This window comes from Salvia splendens, chromosome 5 (assembly GCF_004379255.2).
Source record: "Salvia splendens isolate huo1 chromosome 5, SspV2, whole genome shotgun sequence".
NCBI lineage: Eukaryota > Viridiplantae > Streptophyta > Magnoliopsida > Lamiales > Lamiaceae > Salvia > Salvia splendens.
Window position 1 is genome coordinate 11,814,419 of NC_056036.1, and position 13,602 is coordinate 11,828,020.

The 13,602-nt window shown below is 30.9% G+C and overlaps 1 long non-coding RNA gene across 1 annotated transcript; it reads left to right on the forward strand.

The window, feature by feature from the left end:
• LOC121803633 lies at positions 1-2,513 on the forward strand. The gene is made up of 2 exons (XR_006051088.1): positions 1-191; positions 2,149-2,513. It is a non-coding gene; the product is annotated as an uncharacterized LOC121803633 (long non-coding RNA).
• The last annotated feature ends 11,089 nt before the right edge of the window (positions 2,514-13,602 follow it).

A 13,602-nucleotide genomic window follows, 5' to 3' on the forward strand; every position in this document is an offset into this window, starting at 1 on the left:
GTCCGCCGAGAAAGCTCCGGTTGCCGACGCCACCACCCCTGCCGTAAAGAAGTTCAAGAGCGGTCAGCTGAAATTAAAAGATCTGAAAGCTGTGTTCCAACAAATATCTGACCATGATGCTGCTGCCGCCGGCGAAGATCCTTGCGAACGTGATATATATGCACCCGTGCATTTTTATGGCTTCAAATAAGGTTAAAATTGATGAGATCTTTCCTCTGTTTTGGTTTCTCTCTATCTGAATTTGCTGGATTTTTTTGTTAAATTTGCTGAAATTTTTGGTTAAATTTGCTGAATTTGTTTGCTGATTTTGTTGAAATTTTTTGTTAAATTTGCTGAATTTGTTGAATTGTTTGTGTTTGTTATATCTATGTGTATTGTTTATATGCCTTGAAATGTCTGACTAAGATGCTTTTATTGTTGGTGTGAATTGTGATGGTTGTGTAAATTGTTGGTGTGTGAATTTTTTATGGATGTATTACAACCATCATTTTTCATCAAAAGCTTTGTGCACAAAAGATTTGTTACACCTACAATAACAAAATATTGACATGCTCCTACAACATGTTTACAAAGTTCACATGTTGCTACAACATCTCTCCATAATAAGATTCACATCTCCAAAATATTAATGTCCAAAATATTTTTTACAAAGTTCCTTACCTTCCCAAAAGATGCATAGTTGCTACTGCAGTTGCTGCTCATTGCTGAGTATGTTCCAATCCCAAATCTTGCACAATCCTTCCTATTCCTTCATTATGCCCATGCCCATGTTCTTCTAAATAAGCAATGCAATCTGCAACTAGCTGTGTAGGAACTTCTAAGTTCTGAGGCAGTTGGTCAGATCTTCTTAGAGCATTTTTCCCCATATGGGGAATCTTGTACCTGTTCTGCCCCTTACACTTCATGATCTCAATCATGCATCCTTGAAGAGACATGAAAACATTGTCTAGGCTTATAGGAGATAGTTCATGAAATGATTTTTCCACAGCATTCAATAAATCATCCAATGTGTTGCATGCAGTTTGTTGCTGAAGTGATTGTATTGCTCGAAACCACCCTAAGTCATTCACATTAGTATCTGGGGAGTTAGGGGGTTGTTGCACCAGCTTCATGTTGAACCCGTTCTGATTTGCAGCATCAATAAAATCCACATCTTCATTCTTAATATGTGGCTTTGCATTATCTTGCTGGATATTGATTTGCTTACTTGCTCCCTCCGGCCATTTTGCCATGATGGCTGGAATAATCTGTTTTTGCATTCAATTCTTGCATTAATTGCATTGCATCCACTAAATTTTCATCATAAGTTGAATGTGTAACTAGAATGCATACATTAAATGCATGCATACAAAAAATGAATTGTAAATTCTTCATTCAATGCATGCAATAAAGTTAGTTTAGAAGCATTAAAAACACTCGTTATCACTGTAACATGTAACTACAGCAACATCAAAGTTACTCCGTTTAGAAGGTCATACCTTATTTATTACACAGTCCTTTGTCACTTGCTTTGTGATGCTTTCGATTGGTTTGGTTTCTATTGTTCCTGCCCTTCTGTTTTTGCTATTCCTCTTTGCTGGAACCCTTTCTATGAATGGAAAAATACCTATCTTACCATCAAACAGAACCTCTCCGTTTCCTCCAAATAATGGTCTTGCAACAGCGCACATAAACATGATTTTAGAAATGAACTGCTTATTTTTGCATGATCTGTGTGGTTCTTCCTCTTCCGGTGCCATATAGAACCTACGTGTACCTTTCGTGATATAGAACCATTTTTCATCAATGTGGATTGTGTTGTGCATATCTTTGAACTTGAGTTTCCTTAAAATCCTATCCAATTCTAAAGCCTCTAGTGTGAATCTCATCCTCAACAATTTGTTGGGGGCTGTTAGATCAGGCTTAATGGCTGATGTATGAGCTCTAATCAGCCCTGCTTGCACCCATCTTCCTACTGTACTCTTAGAGCATCCTAATCCAACAGCCAATGTTCTGATACTTCCTCTTTTAGTGAAGTGCAAACTTTGAAGTAAAATAAGATCAACATGAATACGTCTGCTACATGGTTTGTTCTTCCTATGATTGATTACCTGCATTGTTTCTCCTCTTGCTCTTTGTTTTTTAGCTGATGACCAATATCTTGTGCAGGTAGAAGCTGATACGTTAAACTTCTCCCTAGCTTCTTTCATCGTGCCTCGCGGTGGCTTGCCGTTTATGCATCTCTCATTGATGAACTGCACAATTTGTTGCTGAAGCTTTGTACATATACTTGTGGCAGATCGCTGCATTCTGGATCTTTTGTGTTGTGTGAATGTAAAGTAGGTGTAAGAATATTTATGGCACACTGGAGTATTTATGTTAGTCTATGGCGCCACTTGTAGTGATTTCACTGAAAATTTGAAAAAATTGAACAGGTAGCATATGTGGCAGAAGTGGCGCCACTTTTTTTAACTTGAAAATGTCATCAGGCGCTAAATGTGAATTAAAGTGAATCAAAATTTCAATTTTGTTTTGATCTTTTCCTAGTCATTGATTATTTTAATGTTTGCAATACATATTGTTTGAAATATGCTCAATTTGAACTTGACGTCGTATTTAGCATTCATTAAATATGGATACTTTTAATATGAGTAAAGTTAATTAGAAATATGCTTTGAAATATCAGTAAGCTAAATGCATGCATACAAAAAATTAATTATTCCATTTATTTTAAATTTAAAAATAAAATACAACATATCACCTAATCTACTTTATTACCAACTTCATTTACACCACTAAACACCACCTCCTAAATTCCTGTGCCCAAAAGAAGTGAGTCTAATACTCTGGGACGGAGGGAGTATATGTTAGGTTTATTGCATAGAATGATAGTTTTGCCGGATAGAATGATACTCTGAGTTGATAAAATGATACTTTTGACTGACTGATAAAATGATAAAATGATATATGTTAGGTTTATTGCATAGAATGATACTCTGAGTTGATAAAATGATACTTTTGACTGACTGATAAAATGATAAAATGATATATGTTAGGTTTATTGCATAGAATGATAGTTTTGCCGGATAGAATGATACTCTGAGTTGATAAAATGATACTTTTGACTGACTGATAAAATGATACTTTAACGTGACAAAATGACATAAAACTGATAAAATGATAGTTTTGCCGGATAGAATGATACTTTCAGCCGATAGAATGATAGTTTTGCCGGGTAGAATGATACTTTCAGCCGATAGAATGATAGGTATTTTTGGTGTATAAAATGACATTTTTGTTTAATAAAATGATAATCTAAGCGGATAAAATGACAGTAACCTTATAAAAATGATAATCTAAGCGGATAAAATGACAGTAACCTTATAAAAATGATACTCTGAGTTGATAAAATGATACGTTTACTGCTTTGTGATAAAATGATAGGTTTATTTTATAGAATGATAGTTTTGCCGGATAGAATGATACTCTGAGTTGATAAAATGATACTTTTGACTGACTGATAAAATGATATATGTTAGGTTTATTGCATAGAATGATAGTTTTGCCGGATAGAATGATACTCTGAGTTGATAAAATGATACTTTTGACTGACTGATAAATGATAAAATAAGCGAAATTCAGAAATTAAATGAGCGAAATTTGGATACGTAAATTTTATCATGAGCGAAATGACATATTTACCCCCGCGCTTTTTTTTATGAAGTAAATCTAAGTTTGAATCTAGACCACGTGATTTTAAAAATGTGTGGTCCAGATTTAGTTATAAGGTTATTACGGAAATTGGGGTTATCATTATAATGCACCCCTCTATATGGGTGCGTTATAATGATAACCCCAATTTCCGTAATAACCCTATAACTAAATCTGGAACACACGTTTTTAAAATCACGCGGTCTTGATTCAAACTTAGATTTACTTCATAAAAAAAAGTGCGGGGGTAAATATGTCATTTCGCTCATTATAAAATTTGGGTATACAAATTTCCCTCATTTAATTTCTGAATTTCGCTAATTTTATCATTTTATCAGTCAAAACTATTATTCTATGAAATAAACCCATCATTTTATCACAAAGCAGTAAACATATCATTTTATCAACTCAGAGTATCATTTTTATAAGCTAATTGTCATTTTATCCGCTTAGATTATCATTTTATAAGGTAAAAGTATCATTTTATTAAAAAAAATGTCATTTTATACACCAAAAATACCTATAATTCTATCGGCTGAAAGTATCATTCTATCGGCTCAAAGTATCATTCTATAAGCTGAAAGTATCATTCTATCGGGCAAAAGTATCATTTTATCAGTTTTATGTCATTTTGTCAAATTAAAGTATCATTTTTCAGCTTATATGCAAATTCTCCAGCTAAACTATCATTTTTATAAGCTAACTGTCATTTTATCCGCTTAGATTATCATTTTATAAGGTAAAAGTATCATTTTATTAAACAAAAATGTCATTTTATACACCAAAAATACCTATCATTCTATCGGCTGAAAGTATCATTCTATCGTCTGATGTATCATTCTATACGGCAAAACTATCATTTTATCAGTTTTATGTCATTTTGTCACGTTAAAGAATAATTTTATCAGCTTATATGCAATTTCTCCAGCTAAACTATCATTTTTATAAGCTTACTGTTATTTTATCCGCTTACATTATCATTTTATAAGGTAAAAATATCATTTTATTAAACAAAAATGTCATTTTATACACAAAAAATAGCTAGCATTCTACCGGGCAAAACTATCATTCTATAGACTGAAAGTATCATTCTATCGGACAAAGGTATCATTTTATCAGTTTTATGTCATTTTGTCACGTTAAAGTATCATTTTATCAGCTTATATGCAATTTCTCCAGCTAAACTATCATTTTTATAAGCTAACTGTCATTTTATACGCTTAGATTATCATTTTATAAGGTAAAAGTATCATTTTATTAAACAATAATATCATTTTATACACCAAAAATACCGATCATTCTATCGGCTGAAAGTATCATTCTACCAGGAAAAACTATCATTCTATAGGCTGGAAGTATCATTCTATCGGGAAAAGGTATCATTTTATCAGTTTTATGTCATTTTGTCACGTTAAAGTATCATTTTATCAGCTTATATGCAATTTCTCCAGCTAAAATATCATTTTTATAAGCTTACTGTCATTTTATCCGCTTAGATTATCATTTTATAAGGTAAAAGTATCATTTTATTAAACAAAAATGTCATTTTATACACCAAAAATACCTATCATTCTATCGGCTGAAAGTATCATTCTACATGGCAAAACTATCATTCTATAGGCTAAAAGTATCATTCTATAGGCTGAAAGTATCATTCTATAGGGCAAAAGTATCATTTTATCAGTTTTATGTCATTTTGTCACGTTAAAGTATCATTTTTCAGCTTATATGCAATTTCTCCAGCTAAACTATCATTTTTATAAGCTAACTGTCATTTTATCCGCTTAGATTATCATTTTATAAGGTAAAAGTATCATTTTATTAAACAAAAATGTCATTTTATACACAAAAAATACCTATCATTCTATCGGCTGAAAGTATCATTCTATCGTCTGAAAGTATCATTCTATACGACAAAACTATCATTTTATCACTTTTATGTCATTTTGCCACGTTAAAGTATCATTTTATCAGCTTATATGCAATTTCTCCAGCTAAACTATCATTTTTATAAGCTTACTGTCATTTTATCAGCTTAGAATATCATTTTATAAGGTAAAAGTATCATTTTATTAAACAAAAATGTCATTTTATACACCAAAAATACCTATCGGCTGAAAGTACCATTCTATCGTCTGAAAATATCATTCTATACGGCAAAACTATCATTCTATCGCCAAAAGTATCATTTTATCTACTCAGAGTATCATTCTATCAAGCAAAACTATCATTTTATCAACTCAGACTATCATTTTATCGGAAAAAAAACTATCATTTTATCAACTCAGAGTATCATTCTATTCGTCAAAACTATCATTTTATGCATTAAACCTAACATTTATAAGCCAAAAGTATCATTTTATCTACCTAGAGTATCATTCTATCGGCAAAACTATCATTCTATGCAATAAACGTAATATAATCCGCACAATACATAATATACAAACCTACAAAGCAGTAAACGTATAATTTTATCAACTCAGAGTATCATTTTTATAAGGTTATTGTCATTTTATCAAGTAAAAGTATGATTTTATTAAACAAAAATGTCATTTTATACACCAAAAATACCTATCATTCTATCGGCTGAAAGTATCATTCTATACGGCAAAACTATCATTATATCGCCAAAAGTATCATTTTATCTACTCAGAGTATCATTCTATCAAGCAAAACTATCATTTTATCAACTCAGACTATCATTTTATCGGCAAAAGTATCATTTTATCAACTTATAGTATCATTCTATGCCGCAAAACTATCATTTTATGCATCAAACCTAACATTTATAAGCCAAAAGTATCATTTTATCTACTTAAAGTATCATTCTATCTGCAAAAGTATCATTTTATCAACTCAGAATATCATTCTACGAAGCAAAACCATCATTTTAAGCAGTAAACCTAAAATGTATAAGCTAAAATTATCATTTTATCAAGTGCAACTATAATTTTATCAATTCTAACTATCATTTTACCTGATTAAACTATCATTTTATCCTCTCAAACTATCATTTTATACCCTGAAACTATCATTTTATCCCCTGAAAATGATATTTTATCAAGTGCAACTATTATTTCAGCCCCTGCAACTATATAAGCTGACACTTTAACTTGATAAAATGATATTCTAAGCGGATAAAATGATAGTAACTTTATAAAATGATATATAAGCTGAAGAAATGACATAAAAGCTGATAAAATGATACTTTAACGTGACAAAATGTCTTACAAGTTACTATTACAACTACAACCCATCTTTACGGGGTTCAAATTCTGTAATCATCTTTTCAACATTGATTTCCCCCTTTTTCCTATCATTCTGAAACTTGTGTTGTATCATTGAAAATGTCTGAAAAGCCTTCTTGTTAGTCTCTCCAACAAGCAATGCTTCAGTATATTTGGCACGAAGTTTTATGAACGCCTCTGTCCCGTTCTTTGTTAAACCTGAATTCCAGTTACGAACTGGACCACCCATGTAAGTCTCCATGTGGCGCATCACATAAACTTCACAATCAACTTTATTTGTATCGTTCTGCCATGGTAGAGTCATGTGTCTGATTTTTGAGGTTTTAACAATACTCTCGATTGTAGGATTAACACCATTTCCAACATAATTTCGGAAGAAATTTTTCTATTCAAATAACACAAAACATACACGAGGTTGATTAAAAATGATATTATGATTTGGTACTAAATGATATTGAATGCATTTAACTAAACATACCAGAATAGTTGGTGCACCTCCATATTTCTGCTTTACAATCTCTTCCGTAACCAGAGCATTGTCAATCACATCCAGCATTTGAGTTTTGAGATTGAAGCACATGATATAAAAATGATCGTGCGCCCATATTGGAAAGAATATCTAATTTTCAAAACATTATATACAAATGTCATTTTCAAAAATATAAGTACGTTGTTCTATAATGTATATCTCATTATGACTTACCATGTCATAATTTTCCCATTTGAAATCTTCAATCTTTGACACAAATTCATTTAATGCTGTGCTGAATTTTTCCTCTACCTCGGGTTGAGTCCAATCAGGTTTCCTTGCAGCAACATTGTATACCTGTCATGTTTACATTTTTGTAAATAAATTTAACTTTTAATGTAACGCTATTACTTATTTACCCGTTTACTGTACCGTAGGGGTGGTGTTAATTTTGTCATTCTATCATTCTATCGACTAAAAGTATCATTCTATAGGCTGAAAGTATCATTCTATCGGGCAAAAGTATCATTTTATCAGTTTTATGTCATTTTGTCACGTAAAAGTATCATTTTATCAGCTTTTATGCAATTTCTCCAGCTAAACTATCATTTTTATAAGCTAACTGTCATTTTATCCGCTTAGATTATCATTTTATAAGGTAAAAGTATCATTTTATTAAACAAAAATGTCATTTTATACACCAAATATACATATAATTCTACCCAGCAAAACTATCATTCTATCGGCTGAAAGTATCATTTTATCGGGCAAAAGTATCATTTTATCAGTTTTATGTCATTTTGTCACGTTAATGTATCATTTTATCAGCTTATATGCAATTTCTCCAGCTAAACTATCATTTTTATAAGCTAACTGTCATTTTATCCGCTTAGATTATCATTTTATAAGGTAAAAGTATCATTTTATTGAACAAAAATATCATTTTATACACCAAAAATACCTATCATTCTACCCGGCAAAAGTATCATTCTATAGGCTGAAAGTATCATTCTATCGGGCAAAAGTATCATTTTATCAGTTTTATGTCATTTTGTCACGTTAAAGTATCATTTTATCAGCTTATATGCAATTTCTCCAGCTAAACTATCATTTTTATAAGCTAACTGTCATTTTATCCGCTTAGTTTATCATTTTTTAAGGAAAAAGTATCATTTTATTAAACAAAAATGTCATTTTATACACCAAAAATACCTATCATTCTATTGGGTGAAAGTATCATTCTAACTGTCAAAACTATCATTCTATAGTCTGAAAGTATCATTCTATCGGCTGAAAGTATCATTTTATACACCAAAAACTATCAACTCAGAATATCATTGTATCCGGCAAAACTATCATTTTATGATGCAAACCTAAAATTGATAAGCCAAAACTATCATCTTAACACAAAAAAGGTAAAATATAATTTAATTAAATAAGAATTTCAGTACATCAGAAACATAAACCAATCGACAGATAATATTCATCAAAAATCAAATTCAATACATGAATCAAAACAATCAATAAAATAAAATGATTGTTACCTTCGTTATTTGCTACGTTCTCCATCGAAGCAAATTCTGACAGCTATTGAACAGATAATGAATAAAAATCTGGAGATTATTGAATAATGAACCAAATCGGAAGGAAATCTCTATTGAAATAATCGGAAGGAAATCTCTATTGAAATAATCGGAAGGAAATCTGGAATCTATGGAAATAATCGGAAGGAAATCTGGAGATTATGGAAATCTGGAGATTATGGAAATCTGAAACCAAATCGCGGAGAATAAGAAAGAATCGAACTGAGAAAGAGAGAAAGAATGGAGCGAAATTCAGAAATTTAAATGAGCGAAATGACATATTTACCCCCACCCCTTTTTTTTATGAAGTAAATCTAAGTTTGAATCTAGACCGCGTGATTTTAAAAACGTGTGGTCCAGATTTAGTTATAGGGTTATTACGTGATTTAGGGTTATCATATGATCACAACTCTATATATATATATATATGTATGGGGGAACATTATTCTCCTATTCATCCATTAGATCATTTATTCTTCTTAATATGGGCCGTTAGATCTCATTCATCAACGGTCCAGATGATCTGTATTATTATACTATAATGGTGCATTATTAGTCGGTGTGCATTATTCAACTGAAAATCTGCATTATTACACTATAATGGTGCATTATTAGTCGGTGTGCATTATTCAACTAAAAATCTGCATTATTAAATGACACGTGCACCAATCTAACCGTCGGATGACAAAATCGTGGGGCTGAGATTCAAACTTAGATTTACTTCATAAAAAAGGCGCAGAGGGTAAATATGTCATTTCCCTCATTTAATTTCTGAATTTCGCTCCATTCTTTCACTCTCTCACAGTTCGATTCTCTGAGTTGATAAAATGATAGTTTTGCCGGATAGAATGATACTGTGAGTTGATAAAATGATAGTTTTGCCGGATAGAATGATACTCTGAGTTGATAAAATGATATTTTTGCCGGATAGAATGATATTCTGAGTTGATAAAATGATAGTTTTGCCGGATAGAATGATACTCTGAGTTGATAAAATGATAGTTTTGCCGGATAGAATGATACTCTGAGTTGATAAAATGATAGTTTTGCCGAATAGAATGATACTCTGAGTTGATAAAATGATATCCCTGGTATCATTTTATCCCCTGAAACTATCATTTTATCAACTGAGAGTATCATTCTATCCGGCAAAACTATCATTTTATCATTTGAATGCAGCGTTTGATTCACGTTTTCTTCTTACGCGCCCAATTTTATAACGAAATGACAATTTTGCCCTTAATATATCCGAAATATGATAGTTTTATTTGCTAAAATGATAGTTTTGTTAGATTAAATCCAGACCACATATTTTTAAAATGTGTGGTGGAGATTTAGTTATAGGATTATCACACAAATCGGAGTTGTCATTATAACGCGCCCATATATATATATATATATATATATATATATATATATATATATATATATATATATTATAACACTATAATGATGCATTATTAGTCGGTGTGCATTATTCAACTGAAAATCTGCATTATTACACTATAATGGTGCATTATTAGTCGGTGTGCATTATTCAACTGAAAATCTGCATTATTAAATGACACGTGGCACCAATCTAACCGTCGGATGACAAAATCGTGGGGCTGAGATTAAAAAGAACAAAGAACAAAAGATATAAAAAGGAAATGAATACATCCCTTAGATCCTTTATTCTTCTTAATATGGGCCGTTAGATCTCATTCATCAACGGTCCAGATGATCTGCATTATTACACTATAATGGTGCATTATTAGTCGGTGTGCATCATTCAACTGAAAATCTGCATTATTAAATGACACGTGGCACCAATCTAACCGTCGGATGACAAAATCGTGGGGATGAGATTAAAAACAACAAAGAACAAAAGACACAAAAAGGAAATGAATACATCCCTATATATATATATATATATATATATAGAGTTGTGATCATATGATAACCCCTAAATTTCGTAATAACCCTATAACCAAATCTGGACCGCAAGATTCAAAGTTAGATTTACTTCATAAAAAAAAGGCGGAGGGGTAAATATGTCATTTCCCTCATTTAATTTCTGAATTTCGCCAAATATCACGTAAAATGATAAAATGATATAAGTTAGGTTTATTGCATAGAATGATAGTCTTGCCGGATAGAATGATACTCAACTTCATAAAAAAAGGTGGAGGGGTAAATATGTCATTTTGCTCATTTAATTTCTGAATTTCGCCAAATATCACGTAAAATGATAAAATGATATATGTTAGGTTTATTGCATAGAATGATAGTTTTGCCGGATAGAATGATACTCTGAGTTGATAAAATGATACTTTTGACTGACTGATAAAATGATAAAATGATAGGTCTATTGCATAGAATGATAGTTTTGCCCGATAGAATGATACTCTGAGTTGATAAAATGATAATCTGAATGATAAAATGATACTCTGAATTTCGCCAAATATCACGTAAAATGATAAAATGATAGGTTTATTGCATAGAATGATAGTTTTGCCGGATAGAATGATACTCTAAGTTGATAAAATGATACTCTGAATGATAAAATGATACTCTAAATTTCGCCAAATATCACGTAAAATGATAAAATGATAGGTTTATTGCATAGAATGATAGTTTTGCCGGATAGAATGATACTCTGAGTTGATAAAATGATACTTTTGACTAAGTGATAAAATGATATATGTTAGGTTTATTGCATAGAATGATAGGTTTGCCGGATAGAATGATACTTTCAGCCGATAGAATGATAGTTTTGCCGGATAGAATGATACTTTCAGCCGACAAAATGATAGTTTTGCCGGATAGAATGATACTTTCAGCCGATAGAATGATAGGTATTTTTTGTGTATAAAATGACATTTTTGTTTAATAAAATGATACTTTTACATGATAAAATGATAATCTAAGCGGATAAAATGACAGTAACCTTATAAAAATGATACTCTAAGTTGATAAAATGATACGTTTACTGCTTTGTAAGTTTGTATATTATGTATTGTGCCGATTATATTAGGTTTATTGCATAGAATGATAGTTTTGCCGGATAGAATGATACTCTGAGTTGATAAAATGATACTCTGAATGATAAAATGAAACTCTGAATTTAGCCAAATATCACGTAAAATGATAAAATGATAAAATGATAGGTTTATTACATTGAATGATAGTTTTGCCGGATAGAATGATACTCTGAGTTGATAAAATGATACTTTTGACTGAGTGATAAAATGATAAAATGATAAAATGATATATGTTAGGTTTATTGCATAGAATGATAGGTTTGCCGGATAAAATGATACTTTCAGCCGATAGAATGATAGTTTTGCCGGATAGAATGATACTTTCAGCCGATAGAATGATAGTTTTGCCGGATAGAATGATACTTTCAGCCGATAGAATGATAGGTATTTTTTGTGTATAAAATGACATTTTTGTTTAATAAAATGATACTTTTACATGATAAAATGATAATCTAAGCGGATAAAATGACAGTAACCTTATAAAAATGATACTCTAAGTTGATAAAATGATTCGTTTACTACTTTGTAAGTTTGTATATTATGTATTGTGCCGATTATATTAGGTTTATTGCATAGAATGATAGTTTTGCCGGATAGAATGATACTATGAGTTGATAAAATGATACTCTGAATGATAAAATGATACTCTGAATTTCGCCAAATATCACGTAAAATGATAAAATGATAAAATGATAGGTTTATTGCATTGAATGATAGTTTTGCCGGATAGAATGATACTCTGAGTTGATAAAATGATACTTTTGACTGACTGATAAAATGATAAAATGATAGGTCTATTGCATAGAATGATAGTTTTGCCGGATAGAATGATACTCTGAGTTGATAAAATGATAATCTGAATGATAAAATGATACTCTGAATTTTGCCAAATATCACGTAAAATGATAAAATGATAAAATGATAGGTTTATTGCATAGAATGATAGTTTTGCCGGATAGAATGATACTCTGAGTTGATAAAATGATACTCTGAATGATAAAATGATACTCTGAATTTCGCCAAATATCACGTAAAAATGATAAAATGATAGGTTTATTGCATAGAATGATAGTTTTGCCGGATAGAATGATACTCTGAGTTGATAAAATGATACTTTTGACTGAGTGATAAAATGATAAAATGATATATGTTAGGTTTATTGCATAGTATGATAGGTTTGCCGGATAGAATGATACTTTCAGCCGATAGAATGATAGTTTTGCCGGATAGAATGATACTTTCAGCCGACAAAATGATAGTTTTGCCGGATAGAATGATACTTTCAGCCGATAGAATGATAGGTATTTTTTGTGTATAAAATGACATTTTTGTTTAATAAAATGATACTTTTACATGATAAAATGATAATCTAAGCGGATAAAATGACAGTAACCTTATAAAAATGATACTCTAAGTTGATAAAATGATTCGTTTACTGCTTTGTAAGTTTGTATATTATGTATTGTGCCGATTATATTAGGTTTATTGCATAGAATGATAGTTTTGCCGGATAGAATGATACTCTGAGTTGATAAAATGATACTCTTGACTGATAAAATGATAAAATGATACTCACAGCAGATAGAATG